The sequence below is a fragment of the Cryptomeria japonica genome, chromosome 11 (genome assembly GCF_030272615.1).
Source record: "Cryptomeria japonica chromosome 11, Sugi_1.0, whole genome shotgun sequence".
NCBI lineage: Eukaryota > Viridiplantae > Streptophyta > Pinopsida > Cupressales > Cupressaceae > Cryptomeria > Cryptomeria japonica.
The window spans coordinates 173,105,842-173,110,980 of NC_081415.1; positions in this window are offsets into that span (position 1 = coordinate 173,105,842).

Sequence of the window (5,139 nt, forward strand, 5' to 3'; positions counted from 1 at the left end):
AGTTTCTTTAGGGTATTTTGGCAGGCATTACAACTTGGTATCAAAGCCCATGTTCAACATTGGGTACTCTAGTTTTGATTGAGCTCATTGTGCATTTTAGCATTTGGCATGGGGTAGCCCAATGGTTTTATCCCTGCTATTTATTTTCTTATTATAGTTTTCTTAGATGTTTAGCTTATAGTATCCTTTGCATTTTTGTTAGATAAGATGCCTGTTCGGGGTAGAGATCGTCATCATGTTGGTCACATGGGTACTCATAGGAACCCTTGCCTTGATGTTTCTGAAGAGTCACACCATGAGGAACAGGAGCAGGAGCAACCTAGAGAGGATCTAATTCCATAGTTGGTGAACATGCTTTAGGAGCTTCTTGGTCGCCTAGGACTGAGACAGGAGGAGAACTAGCAGGAGGGATCTCGTTACTCATAGCATCATGAGAGAGAGCATTCATGTTCTCCTAGGAGTAGAATTGAGGTGGATTAGGAGGTGCTTGAAGCTAGTCACATCAGAGACCTGAATATGACTCATCCTCCTACTTTTGATGGCTTAGGAAGTGGCATGGAGGTAGAGACTTGGTTATTGGACTTAGGTAGGTGTTTTTCTATGCACCAGTGTAGCAGTAACACCAAGGCGGGATGTGCAATTTTGCATCTTCATGATTTTGCAATGACATGGCGGCACATGGAGGAATAGAAGTTGCATCTAGACATAGCAACGATATCATGGGAGTTATTCTTGGAGCAGTTTCATGCTAGATTTCTTCCAGATCATTGGAGGTAGAGGAAGGACAATGAATTCCATGATTTGAGACAATAGAGGATGACTGTGGAGTAGTATGAGTGCAGATTCTTTGAGCTTAGACAGTATGCTGGATATGCAGTTGATGAGCCGATGTTGATTCAAAACTTTGTGAGAGGTCTTAATGATCATATTGGTGGAGAGGTTTAGATGCACGGACCTAATACCTTGGAGGCAGCAATGGAGAAGGCAAGACTAGCAGAGGAGAATCTTTCATTAGCTTCAGGAGGAGCAATTGGAGGATAGACAGTTAGTGCACTTGTTATAGGGTCTACAGTGAGAGGACCACAACAGTTGCCTGTAGGATATACTAGGAGCCATCCTTCTTCTTTTCGTAGTGGTCAGTGGTTTAAAAAGAGGTTTTCTCAGGGATAGAGCTTTGCTCAAGGTGCCAGATTTTAGGTTGATAGGAGTCACAATCGTCAACGTGATAGGAGACCTACTCCTTCTCAACCAATGTAGAGTTCACAACCATCTTCTAGTAGAGGCAGTGTTCAGCAGTCGAGTACATCACTAGGTAGTAGAATGTTTATTAGGAGAGATTGCTTCACATGTGGACATTTCAGTCACATTGCCGCTCATTATCCTCAGTGTACTTCTTAGATGTCAAGGCAGCAAAAGCCAGCTACTTCTGAGCCTATAGTTGGAGATGTAGGCAGATCTCATCATGTTTTTGTGGTGGTTGATAACCGTCAGGCTAAGAATCAGACCACCATTGTTGAGACATCAGGTGTGATAGGTGGTATATCTTGTTTATTGTTATTTGATTCTGGAGCGTGAGACTCTTTTATTTCTCCTTTTCTAGTAGAGTGATGCAGGCTTGCTATGGCAAAGAAGGATGATAGGTGGCAGGTAGAGTTAGCTATGGGGTCCAAAGTGGTAGTGGATTCCCTTGTGCTCAATTGTCCTTTAGTTTTAGGAGATTGCCAGACTTCTGTGGGTTTTTGTGTTATGTCTTTAGGGTCTTATGATGTGGTTCTTGGTATGGATTGGCTTGGATCTCACCAAGCACAGATAGATTGTAGAGGTAAGAGAGTGCAGTGGATGGATGATAGTGGGAAGAGTGTGGAGATTGTAGGTATTAAGAGACCTATCTCTCTTTGTATGATTTCTACTATGTAGATGAAGAGGTGTGTGCGTAAGGGTTGCCAGTTGTTTGTGGTTAGAGTAAATGATGTGGATGGGGAACTTAGCTCAGAGGATCTATTGCAGTAACATCCCATTCTTCAGAAGTTTACATATGTTTTTCCTAGTGAGATTCCAGGTATGCCCCTCGGTGAGATATACATTTCAGGATTGATTTGGTGCTAGGAGCTGAGCCTATTTCTAAAGCTCCCTATTGGATGACCACGCAAAAGTTGGATGAGTTGAGGGTTCAGTTAGAGGAGTTGTTGGTGAAGGGATTTATTCATCCTAGTGTGTCCCCTCGGGGTACACTTGTGTTATTTGTGAAGAAGAAGGATGAATCTCTTCGATTATGCATTGATTACGGACAACTTAATAAGGTGACGGTGAAGAACCAATATCCCTTGCCTCAGATAGATGATTTATTTGACAAGATTAAAGATGCCAAAATCTGCTCTAAGATTAACCTTAAGTCCGGGTATAACTGGTTGAGGATTCAGGAGGCAGACATTCATTGCACAACTTTTCATACTAGATATGATCATTATGAGTTCACAGTGGTACCTTTTGGTCTCACGAATGCATCTTCGATTTTCATGAGCTTGATGAATGGTGTATTCAACTTGTATTCGGACAAATTTCTATTAGTATTTCTGGATGATATTTTGATTTATTCCAGATCGGTTGAGGAGCATGAGGATCATGTGAGGCAGGTTTTACAGTGTCTTAGGAAGAATCAGCTATACACCAATTTGGTGAAGTGTGATTTCTTCCAGATAGAGGTGAGGTATCTTGGTCATGTGATTTTTGGAGAGGTTACCACAGTTGATCCCTCAAAGAGTTAGGTGATTGTTGATTGGCCAACACCCACTAATGTGAGAGAGGTATGTAGTTTCATGGGTTTAGCAGGTTATTATCATAGATATGTTTAGGATTTCTCTAGGATAGCTCATCCTATCACTTCTCTTTAGAGAAAAGGGAATAAGTTTGTTTGGATAGAGCAATGTGAGACAACATTTTAGATCCTTAAGGAGCGTTTGACCAGTGCACGTGTTTTAGTAGTGCCAGATCCTTTGGGGAATTTTGTGATGTGCACAGATGCTTCTTTGGAAGGTCTAGGAGTAGTGTTGATGCAGGATGGTTGTGTGATTGCATATGAGTCATGTAAACTTAAGAATTATGGGCAGACTTATCCCACCCATGATCTTGAGTTGGCAGCAGTGGTGCATGCTTTGGTTAGATGGAGGCACTTCCTTCTTGGACATAGATTCGAGTTGCATAGTGATCATCGTAGTTTGTAGTATATCTTTACACAGCCGAATTTGAATGCTAGGAAGAGGCGTTGGATGGAGTTCTTATGTGAGTATGACTTTGAGGTGAGATATATTTAGGGTAAGGAGAATGTGGTAGCAAATGCATTAAGTCACAGGAGGCATGAGATTTCAGAAATGTTTCTTAGTGTGGATTTGAGGAGCCATATTCTTAGTGCCCTTTCTTCAAATGTATGGTATCAAGAGATTATTGCAGAGGTTACCACAGGTAGAGCTCTTGAGGGCAGATATGTAGGTTACTCAGTAGAATCAAATGGACTTCTTAGGCATTTGGGACGCATTTATGTTCCACCATCAGATGGTCTTCGAGTTTTGATCATGTCGGAGGCACATCATGCACCTTACTCAGCACATCCAGGTGTCAAGAAGATGCATGCAGATTTAAGACAGATATATCATTGGTCTGGAATGAGGAGAGATATTGCTGATTTCGTGACATGTTGCCTAGAGTGTCAGCAAGTGAAGGCAGAGCATCAGCATCTCGCAGTATTATTATAGTCACATTTGGTTCTAGGATGGAAATGGGATATTATATCTATGTATTTTATAGTTGGATTTCCCATGTCTTCACACCATCATGATGCTATTATGGTCACTATAGACAGATTTACCAAAGTAGCGCACTTTTCTCCTATTAGGTCTTCTTATACAGTAGCGATAGTAGCTCATGTTTTCTTGGAGGGAGTTGCGAGGTTACATGGTATTCCTCAACAAATCATATCAAATTGTGATCCAGTGATCACAACAACATTTTGGACAGCTCTTCAGCATGATTTGGGTACGCAGTTGAACTTTAGTTCAGCTTATCACCCCAAGACAGATGGACAGACAAAGAGGGTGAACTAGGTATTGGAGGATATGTTGAGGATGTACATGATGGATCAGTGGTCTCATTGGGAGGATTATCTCTCTTTGGTTGAGTTTGTGTATAATAATGATTACCATAGCTCTATAGATGTGTATTCTTATCAGGCATTATATGGTAGACCATGTCGCACGCCCTTGAGTTGGGACCGTTTAGAGGATAGAGTGTGTATTGGATCAGAGATGTTGAAGGATATGGAGGAGCAAGTGGCTCGCATTAGAGAGAATTTTTTGGCCGCTCAGGATAGGAAGAAGAAATATGCAGATTCTGATTGAGTGGACAGGTAGTTTTTTGTTAGTGATAGGGTATTTCTAAGAGTTCACCCACGAAAGAGTCCGATCTGTTACGGAAAAGGCTCTAAGTTGGCACGTCAGTTTGTTGGACCTTTTGAGATTTTGGAGCGGATTGGTCCTATGGCTTATCGCCTTGCCTTGTTTCCTAGCTTGTCCTGCATCCATGATGTCTTTCATGTTTTAGTTTTGAGGTTATATCATCTTGATATTTCACATGTATTGGATTGGAATGCTTTATAGGTCAAGGACGGGTAACTTTCTATGGAGCCCATGCACATTCTTCAGCATAAAGAGATGTCACTCAGAGGTCAGAGCATAGAGTAAGTAAGGGTCTAGTGGGATTCGATTGATGATTCTTCAGCTACATGGGAGGATGCAGTGCGGATGAGAGAGGTATATCCCTATTTGTTCTCAGGCTTCCAGGAGTAAGCCTAGAGAAAGGGGGGGAGAATGTAGTGTCCACCCTTGATTCGACTTATTTTGACTAGAGTTGACTTTTATACTATGCTTGATGGACTTATCTAGACTATATTTTGATGATTTGGATGATGATTACTCATGGGCTTCAGTGATTTATTATGGAGGTTAGACACTATTGGACATATGCTATTTTGATTATCTATATGGATGTTGGTACTATCATGATTGATCATGTGATTTGATGATATATGTAGTCGATGGATTTTATATGCTCACTATGTGATGGATTATTGATAGATTAGATTTATCA